We start from the raw sequence: 11,294 nt of genomic DNA, 5'->3' as shown, positions 1-11,294 counted from the left end.
TGAGGCGTGATGTTCACATTCCCACATGTGATTTTTTTTTCAATTTTACATTTTAATTATTATTATTCTAAACAATTATAAATATTATAATTATTATAATTATTCTAAAAAATTCTAAATATTATAATTATTAACATTATAATTAAATAATGTGAGGCGTGATGTTCACATTCCCACGTGTGATTTTTTTTTTCAATTTTACATTTTAATTATTATTATTTTAAATAATTATAAATATTATAATTATTCTAAAAAATTCTAAATATTATAATTATTAACATTATAATTTGAATTATAATTATTAATATTATAATTAAATAATGTGAGGCATGATGATCACGTGAAATGTGAATTTTTGTTTTCAATTTTACATTTTAATTATCTATCGATCTATCATGTATGTATCTATATAATATATTAAATCTGTAGAAGGATTGTGCACGTGTCATTTTTAAAATTAATGTTGGCTGATGTGTCAAATGCAGGGAAGTCACTCATGAGTTGAAACTGCAGCAAAACTGTTCATCTACTCTCACGAATCACGATCCCAACTTCCCTCTTGGTACGGTTTCTTCTTCGACTGTATATTTAGCAGTTCCTCTCTACCATACGTCCTGCTTTATCTTCTTCTGCTCCACAATACATTCCCCTATCTCTATATTCATATATCACACCTTTTCATTTGATTTTCTTTGCAGCGATTTTGAGATTGATGAAGGCGCTCGGAATTCGATCGGGTTCAACCAATAGGAGAAACGGCGAATCGGTAACTGATTGTGTTTTTACTACGCATCAATTTGTTTTGGGACTGATTGTGTTTGATCAATTTCTCTTTATTTATAGCGAATCGGTAACTGATTGTGTTTTTATTATGCATCAATTTATTTTGGGATTGATTGTGTTTGATCAATTTCTCTTTATTTATATTCGTTCAGATTGATTTCTTATTGGGTTAGTTCTCTTCCGATCTAAACCCTCAGTTTCTTATAAATTTTCCCTCTATTATCATTGGCTCAAATTGGGTGTTAAGGTTTCAGAATCACACTTATTTTGTGTGTCGTAGTCTGGATGTAAGCTATTGTTTCTATCTTTTTGTGAATTTCATTAGATAATCATCTCTTATTTTCTGGGCACCTGCAAATCATCTGAATGAATTGCATAGATAGAAAGAGAGTAATAGTGATACTAAGTAGAAACTTCAATTTGGGTTTTTAGCTCAAAAATTGATTGATTAATGGCTTTTTTTCTCCTCTCTAACCCCATCTTTCCTTTCCATTTGTATGGTAAGTTGTTTGCAAATTTCTTCTGATTATCAATGTTTTTTTTTCCTTTTCTTTTGGCTTTGATTTCTTTCAGTGAATTTGTTGCATTTTGAGCAATGATATCGTCAAATTAACAGAACATCTATCTTTGAACATTTTATTTGTTTTCATACTTTCAGAAGTTGGGACAAGTCCTACTTAGAGATGGATGTATGAATAAAGGCCCCTGGATTTCTTAGAATGAACCAAATTGGAAAGGTATGTAGTATACTGTGAGTTATGTGTAAAAAGCGTGATCGGTTTGGTTTCCACGCGTTTTTTATAACTGCTTTCTGTTTTAGAGTTACAGTTTCAATCTTCATAGTGGCTTCAATTCAAGGATTACTTTTCATTCCCATTTTGCCAGGTATTTTTACTTTTGCTTAATGATATGTTCTTTCTTTTTTGCTTATGTTTTAATTTTAACTTCAACAATTCTTACTTACATTTATACTAGGTAATAAACCCTACACAGCTAATAGTATTTAAATGGACAGATCAAAGAATTGCCACAGAAAATCCACATCCAATTTCATTTCTGCATGTTCAGAAATCAAGTTCATTTTTTTTTTTTTTGCTTGCATACTAGCATATACAAATATCATGAGCAATGTCATTTAGCAATTTCTTATTGCTAATTCTAGCAGTAAATGGGCTGAAGGAATGATATTCTTACAAGGCTAGAGAGATATATCAAACTTGGTTTAATGATTTAATTTTTGGGTCCTTATGATTCAGACCGAAAACATTATTCGTGTTGGTTGATTTCTATTAGACAATTGAACTAAAGGTTTTCTTACAAATTTATGACCCGATTTAGATTCTAGAATGATTTCTCTTTTGACTATGTACCTATGTTGTGAATAATAACCACACATTCCCGGTTTTTTAACTGCCATGTATACAAAATGCAATAGGTCCCGACACAATTGAGAATCTACCTATGGCTAGAACTTGCAATGTGCTTTTTTCTTATAACTTTTGCTTAAATCTAATGCTATAAGTTAATTCTAAGCTCTCTTAAGCTTAAGCTATATGTCGTTTTATAATTGGAGAGGTATACTAAATCTAAATTATGTTTCCCTTTTGAATTTCACCTTTTTAAAGTCAATCTTCAGATTCACATATTATGATGCTGAATGTCTTGGTCGTATTAGTGGCTCTTTATGTTCCTTTATGAATACTCCTTTGATAAAAGGGGATTACAAAGATAGTCAGTTTAATGTTGGATCAATACTATTAGGATTTGAAGTATTTGAACCAATTGGTGGAGGGGTTAACACATGGTTTAGGATAGTAAAGTTTTTCCCTACAACTCATTTGTTTGCTCAGCAGGTATGTTATACTATTTATCAAGCTATATTCAAACCATGTAATTTATGGGTAGTCAAGTAGGTTCACAATTTTTTTTTTTTTTGTTAAAGCATAAGTTTTGGAGCATTGCTGGCAATATTTGATATTGTTGAAATGTTGGCAAAATATGCTTTAATATCTAAATTGGGCTGCAGTCTTCCAGCTCCTGCTTACAACAACAACAGGTGATTAACGAGATTTTAACAACTTTGTCGTCTGATTCGTTGATTTCGATTACTGGTTCATCATTAGTGGCTGGGATTCTGCTCTATTATCCTCTATTTTTTCAATCAAACTGATCTCAATAAAAGGATTATTGACCATCTTTATGTGGAAATTAAGCTAAAGCACGTGAATGATTATATTAATTAAAGTTTATATTAGTAATTAAGGAGAATGATTACGTTTATTATTTTTAAATTATTTTCATATATGCTATCTGTTTATTTCAGTGTCATCAATCATCTTTGTTATTCCAATGGCGTGTGTATTTGTTTTACAATTAATGTATAATTAAGACATTTTTATGAAAGTATAATGAAGGAATGTGTTATTACATAATTTCATGTGTATTTCATTATTGTAATTTGTAAGTGTTTTGTACCTGACATAGTAGAAGAATAGAGTTTTGCTAACAATTTGTCTGTGATACCAACCGACATAGCGGAAGAATCGGGTTTTGTTAGCAACCTATAGAATCGGATAGAAATAGAAAATTTTAAATTTTAATTATTGAAAACAAATAAAATTTTAATATTTATATGTTTAACCATCACACGGGTTCTTTGTTAGGATATTGAGGAAACATTCACCATAATGAGAACTTTAAGAAGAATGGTTGAACAATTACAAGGTTCTGAAATAATCGGTTTAATCCGAAGTAGCAAGTCATTAACATGAAGGAAAATGTTTTCTAAAAAAAGCCATGAAAGCGAATGTATTTAGTTTATAATATCAATTTTATTGAAAACTATAAAGTATAATATCAACTTTAAGCTATAAAGCTATATACATGTTTTATTCAAATTATAATTCTAATCTACAAATTTAAAATCACTTATTTAATGACAATTTAATAATATGGACTAGGCCATTTCTATATTTGAGTATATTTTTAATTTTAAATCATTTATACATTTAAGTTTATTACTTAATTTTATTATACAAATATTGTTTGGAAATAACAAATCTATAATACATATAACGTTATAATAAAAGAAAAATGGGTTAATACACATATTTGCCTCTGTGTTTTCTCGGAAAAACAGATTTGCCCTTAAATCAAATAAACCCACAAAACTATCCCTGAATTTTTCACAAACCTACAATTATACCCTAATCTAACAGAGCTGTTAAACATCGTTCACATCAAACCTGCTTGTCTCCAGAAAAACTTCAGAAAAGAACAACCAATCACAAACAGAAAAAAATATGCACATTCAATTTCGATTCAAAGCAAGTTAGAAGAACAGATTGGTCAAAATTCATTTTCATAAAAGCTCAATCAACCTAATAAAACAGCGTCTAAACCTCCTAATTAATCCAAAAGCAATAGCAATAGAAAACAATAAGAAACCAAATGAATTTTGATTGTCGTCGTCCAATTTTTTTGGAGACAAGAAGGTTTGAGGTCATCGCCGTTTAGCAGTTCTGTTATATTAGGGTATAATTGCAGGTTATGGAAAATTCAGGGATAGTTTTGTGGGTTTATTTGATTTAAGGGCAAATCTGTTTTTCCGCGAAAACACAGGGGCAAATATGTGTATTAACCCTATACATGTTTACTAAAAGTATATATATATATATATATATATATATATATATATATATGAACCGTCTTTTCAATTTTACTAAAAATTTATACACAACAAACCCGTGCATTGCACGGGTCTAAAACTAGTTATTATTCTAAACAATTATAATATTATAATTATTCTAAAAAATTCTAAATATTATAATTATTAACATTATAATTTGAATTATGATTATTAACATTATAATTAAATAATATACATGAAGTATCAAACATATATTAAAATCTGTTAAAAACAATAAGTTCTAAAAAATTCTAAATATTAACAAATTACAAGAAGCCAATTCATCCGGTTCCATTCCTCAATGAATCGGTGTGTGATAGATTTAAGAAAGACTGTTCACATGCTCACGTGTGAATTTATTTTTCCAATTTTACATTTTAATTATTATTATTCCATAGAACCGGACGAATTGACTTGTTGTAATTTTTTTAATATTTAGAATTGTTTAGAACTGATTGTTTTTAACACATTTTAATGCATATTTGATACTTCATGTATATTATTTAATTATAGGGTAATTAATTTATTAGTCCCTATATTTTGACAAAACACACTGTTTAGTCCCTGTATTTTCAAAAACACACACTAAAGTCCCTAACGTTTTTCTCGGTGAACTGTTTAGTCCCTAATGTTTTTCTTGGTGAACTGTTTAGTCCCTGCCGTTAGACTCTCATGAAGATTCTGTTAGTCAATTTGGATTTGTGTTCTTCTTTTCCTTTATTTTGCTTTCCTTTAAACTCTAATGCATCTGAAATCAACTTTGAGTGTTCTTGTTCTTAATTTTCTTCTTAATCGTTCAAATTCGTAAGCGTTGAGTCTGTTCTTTTTATTGTTCTCCATGCAAATAGCTTCTTCTTCTAAATTGGATTACTCTTCTGAAGTTTGAAGGTAAATAGTAAAGGGTAATTTAGTCATTTCCGAAGTCATAAACCGTAAAAAATGTAACAAACAGACGGAAGGACTAAACAGTTCACTGAGAAAAAGGTTAGGGACCTTACCATGTGTTTTTGAAAATACAGGGACTAAACAGTGTGTTTTGTCAAAATATAGGGACTAATAAATTAATTACCCTTAATTATAATGTTAATAATTATAATATTTAGAATTTTTTAGAATAATTATAATAATTATAATTGTTTAGAATAATAATAATTAAAATATAAAATTGGAAAAAAAAAATCACACGTGAGCATGTGAACAATGTCTCCACCACAGGTGGGGCGTATGAACATCACGCCCCACCATTGGTGGAGGCATATGAACAATATTGTTCACATGCTCCGACACCGAAAAATTGATATTTTAAAAATCATTCGATTTTACCATAAACAACCGTAAATAAAACATATTTTTGAACAAAATTACGTATCATTAGTCATTTTTCATGTTTTTTCTTTACCAAATTAGTCCGGATTAGATTTTAGAGAGTTTTGAGTTTTTGAGAGGATTTGGAAATTTGAGAAAATTAGTGAATTTGCTGCAAGGGTAATTTTATCTTTTCATAGGGCTAGGAGTGGGAAATGGTAGTTTGGTTTAGTAATCCACTGTATTATTGAGCCACTAAATTCCAATGGAATGTCATATTAATCAAATGGAGGTGTAAGGAGAATAAAATAGTCATAGATTACCTAACAGAAAAACTATTAAATAGAGGTTGCCATGACATTTTACCAGAAATTGATGTTTATATTAATTACTGAATTTAATTTAATTAACCATCCATCATTAGATTCCCAAAGAGACAACACAAACTTATTAGAGAGTACTGCTACAAGAGAAAAAAAAAAGTTAGTTGGATTAATAATTATGTCTTAGAGAGATTTCAGCTAATTTAGGTCTAATTTGTATTTGAAGCTTGGTCCATTTCCAATCAAGTTATAGAATAAAATGCGCATAGGATTGTAAATGAGGAAGGGATTTCTCATCTCCAACGAGATTCTCTCCAATATAGATAAGGAATCTTCAAACTGTTCTTTGAAAATCTATTCTCTGAAATTAGTAATAAAATTATATATATTATAAATATTTTTTTAGATAACAACCAAAATAAGAACAAACAGCAACAGAATTAGAAAAAAAATCAAGAAGCCAGAAACCTCAAACAGGGCTTGCCTGCACGATCTTCATAAAGAAGATGAGATAACAAGGTAGGAGCTATCTGTAATGTTGGTCCCGTGTAACGTAATAGTATTAGTTCCAAGGGGGGTTATGAACTAATATAACTTTTTTGATAATAATGCTGACTTATTTAAATGTTTAACACTTTAACTCAGTTTTTAGGATAGCACCGCTGAGTAGAAATGAGACAGCTTTAGTCAGTTTCTGACTAGAGCCGTTTCTATCGTGAGTTAGAAAATAACACTTAAGTCAGTTTCCAACTCAACTCTCAGATTACACAACACAGCATTCAGATTTACTCAACACACCATATACAGATTATTGTTTTGTTGAGTAATATTTAGCAAGCAATAGATATATATATATATATATATATATATATATATATATATATCAAAAGATAAAAAGGTTAGAAGTTACTCAGCAGACTTATCCTGGTTCGGCCTCTCCGCCTACGTCCAGTCCCCGGAAATCCTTCCGAGCTTTTTGAATCCTCTACTGAGCTTTTTAAAGGTAGAGCACAAACCGTTTACAATAGCAATTGAGTATGCAAGAGTACCGTCCTCTATTCGTCTACTCAATCTTATCTCTACCACTGAGTACTATAACCGAGTACTCAGCCTTTCTCTACCACTGAGCACTATAACCGAGTACTCAGCCTCTCTTTTCTAACCTTTTACAAATGATAAGAAATTGTTCTTGATACAACAAAGAACACTTTAGATGAATAAATCAATCTAGACTTTTACACAAAAATAGGAGTTGGTGTAAGAGCTTGCTTTTTCTTTTCAGACAGTTTCTATTTTGGATTTTCCAAATGAATTGACTTGATGAAGATTTTGCTTGTCTGTCTGTTATAGATTCAAATATGAAGTGGCATTTTTATAGTGATGTTTGAGGCATCAATTATTTGCATCCCGACATAGCCGTTGTGGCAAAACGTTCTTCTTTCGTCATCACTTAGTCAGCACTCAGTGCTGCAGGCCAATCTTGTCTTCTGTCTTCGTCAGACGCCAGGTTTGTCTTCTTGTAGATGTCAGATGGTCCATGCTCCTTTTCGAAAAGTCTTCCAGATAGATTTATGTGGCTTCTGAATATTTCAGAAAATGAACAGACTTTGTCTTGCAAGTTGACCGATCATTGGTGTTGACCTGACGACCACTCAGCTTGACTCAGCGGTTTCGCCTTCAAGCTTCTTGGAAGAAGAAATTTTATTTCTCAAAGTTGAGTTGCATTTTATACTCAGCTTTTGGCTCTATGACTTGCACCAACTGACTTTGGCTTTCTCTTATAGATATTTAATTCATGTTCTTATTAATCAACTTACTCAACATTGAACAAACTCATTAGCACAATTAAATCAAAGCAATTAAACTTAATTGTGTTGGAATATTTTTATCATGGAGATTTACTTAAATAATTTTGTCAAATCAAAATCATATGGAAAGGTGTTTCAACATGTAACACCGCAATACCTGGCGCCAGACCGATAGCAGAACGGACAAAGAAATCCGCACACTTATTACACTCCCTATAGATGTGGCACACCGCAATATTCTCAAACCGAGACATAAGGGATTTAATACCCCGAATTAAAGCACGAGCCAGATGATGAAGAGGCGTATCTGAATTAACCAAACTAACCACCTGAAGATAGTCAGACTCCGCAATCAACCTCCGACAATTAGAATCCAATGCTAACTTAAGACCAGCATGTATCCCCCACAGTTCAGCAGTTAAAATATCACCTTGACCGACATTTTGAGTAAACCCCCTACACCAGTTTCCCGAACTATCCCTAATCACGCCACCTGAAGTAATCTGACCCGTGGAAACATTAGAGGAGCCGTCCACATTGAGTTTAAACCAGTCCCTATCCGATTTTTACCACTGAAGCAATTTCCGCCTGCCTCCCCTTACAGTCAACTTCGGCCAGACCTCCCAAGCCGCAGTAACACCATCTAAAGTTCTATGGATGGAAGCAATTCGATCACCTGGGATACCTTCACCATTACAAAAGATCTCTAAGTTCCTCAAAGTCCAAAGTTTATGAACCGTCACAGCAAAAAGACTCACCTAGTTTCGAATCCCAAACATTTTATCAGAACCCACCATACAGTCAATAAGCCAAGATTCTTTAGCCATCTCAAAGAACTACCCCCACGAACTCGGTGGAAGAAGCCCCCGCCAAATAAGAACGCTCATAGGACAGTCCCTGAGCACATGAATAATAGACTCAGGATCCATGTGGCAAATAGAACAAACATCCAACTCACTCAAATGTCTTCTTTTCTGCTCCAAATTGGTGAGAATCCTGTCATGAAGACACAGCCAAAGGAAAGTCCGGATACGATGAGGGACTTTAATCTTCCAAACCACATCAAACCGAGCATCTACCTCCGCACCACCATGATCAGCAATCAAAAGAGAATATGCATCCTTACAAGTAAAATTACCATTAGAAGAATTAACCCATCTAGGCATGTTCCCGATGTCCGAATCATGAGCTGTAAGGATACATCTCAGATGCAACAAAGTAGGGATATCCAAATAGTGCTCAATTTTACACCAATTCCAACTTCCCCTATCATCAAACACATCACTCACCCGATCAGAAATCGCTCCAGATCAGAAAATCGCTCCAGATTAGAAAATCGTTTGAGAGAAAAACGCTACAATCATGCAGAAAATCTCTAGACCAGGAGAAAACTTCTCTAATGAAAGAAGGAGAAAACTTCTCTCAAAGAGTAAACTTCTCTCTATATTGTTGACACTTTATATAATAATGTTTTATTGTCCTATATTCTTTTTTTTTTCTTTTAAATCTGATTTTTTTCTAATTAAAATCACCCTCAATTAATTTGTGAGTCCCATTTTATTTTAATAAAAAATAAGGTATAAAAATATCCAATACAGTTGGCATGGATTTTAAATGACTAGATTTAACGGTAAACGACAAGGGTCTATGTAAACACTACTATAAAAAAAATTATTACCAATTAAAAGTCTCATGGTAAATATAAAAAAAGTCTCATGGTAACCGGTTCAATAATATTTATCTAGAAAGGTATATATTATAAATATTAATGTTTATTTCCATGTTTATTAAATCTAATTACCATATTATTTTGTATTTAATTAAAATGCTAAATTATTATAGTTATTTTCTATATTAATTTGATGTTTTATTATGTAAATTTAATTTTTAATTAGTATTTAATATAAAAATTAAAAAAAAATCTCACGGAGATCCTCGTAGGGCGGGATTCATATATGGAGATGGGGAATTCCTATGAAAACGAGGGACCAATTTTTTTTTTTGGTAGAATAAAAAAGGATTTAAAAATATGATGCATGTTGTACCTCAATTTTAAAAAAATATATATTTCCATTTATATTAGGTATAAAAAATTTACAAAACTGACCCAATAAGGAGAACCTTTTACATATTTAGACCCATTTAGATGCATGCTACCAAATTAGACTCTTCCATTACATATTTTCCAAAAATAATACTTTCAAGAATGACTTCTATTTCATCTCCAAATCACTTTCAAGCTTCATCATTTATCTCCAATTCACTTTCAATCTTCATCTCCAAACATCGTGTAAGTAATTTTTTTATTTTAAACACATAATAATCAATTACAATGTTAGAAAAATTATACGCAAGGTTTTTACGCAGTTATATATACTTCTCTAGGGTTCGATGTTCGTAAATCGCTAAATGCAAATCTCCTTACTAAATTGCGAACAACTAATTTTGCATATCCTCAAATGCAACTTACATACTAAATGTGAAACTGAATTTCACTCAATTTCACAATTTTTCAACTACATTTCTATGTTATTTTCTTAGAATTTGACAACGTATTTTGCTCTTTTCGGTAGAGTATGTCCTCCTCAAATGCAAACTGATTTCGCATCTCCTCAAATGCGAACTTACATATTAAATGTGAAACTGAATTTCACTCAGTTTCACTCAATTTCATTCAGTTTCCCTCAATTTTAAACTACATTTTCTATGTTTATGATATGATTCTTATAGGAATTTGACAATGTATTTTGCTCTTTTCAGTAGAGTATGTCCACAAATATTGTTATTTGTTTGGTCTCTTGGAATGTCGAATGAAAAAAAGTTGCAAGTACCATGACATACGTGAGTGGTGAATCGAAATTGCTCCAGGTTTCAAAAAAAAATCAAGTTGTAGAAGTTAAAAGATAGAATTTACACTTCTCTAGGTGTTGATTCAACCTTATATGATTTATGAATATCTATACAAGCAAAAGACAGTCCAAACAAATTATATATTGTAGATAGCATGTATGATGCTTCATAGACTATTGCTCACTAAATCTGATCTATATGATGTCATTATATGTTGATTTGATACGTCGAACAATAGATGCACAAATTTCTCAAGATCATAAGGAATAGAATGTTGAGACGAGTAACCCTCCGCAAGACAATGCACGTCCAAATGACTTATCAAGTAGTGATCCAATTGTTGATCAAATGACACATTAAGATGTATGAAGTACTTATAATACCGAGCATGGTGATGTTGGAGATATATGGGGTACTTGTAATGCCGAGTATGAGATGCTGGAGATACATTTGTACCATAGACATAACCAATTAATAAAGTTGGTACTAAAACAAATGCATGAGGTGACCATATCCCATCAATTGGTGTCTTTGAGG

The 11,294-nt window shown here is 31.4% G+C and overlaps 1 long non-coding RNA gene across 3 annotated transcripts; it reads left to right on the top strand.

Moving 5' to 3' along the window:
- The first annotated feature begins 438 nt into the window (after positions 1 to 438).
- LOC136224471 (uncharacterized) lies at positions 439 to 3,032 on the top strand. 3 transcript variants are annotated; one of them, XR_010686456.1, is made up of 6 exons: positions 439 to 562; positions 699 to 766; positions 1,442 to 1,520; positions 1,604 to 1,668; positions 2,545 to 2,636; positions 2,726 to 3,032. It is a non-coding gene; the product is annotated as an uncharacterized lncRNA (long non-coding RNA). The 3 variants fall into 3 exon arrangements; XR_010686455.1 differs by having other exon boundaries at positions 2,545 to 3,032; XR_010686454.1 differs by having other exon boundaries at positions 1,604 to 3,032.
- Positions 3,033 to 11,294: the final 8,262 nt, after the last annotated feature.

The sequence above is a fragment of the Euphorbia lathyris genome, chromosome 3, assembly GCF_963576675.1.
Source record: "Euphorbia lathyris chromosome 3, ddEupLath1.1, whole genome shotgun sequence".
NCBI lineage: Eukaryota > Viridiplantae > Streptophyta > Magnoliopsida > Malpighiales > Euphorbiaceae > Euphorbia > Euphorbia lathyris.
This window is presented reverse-complemented; position numbering and strand designations above follow the sequence as displayed.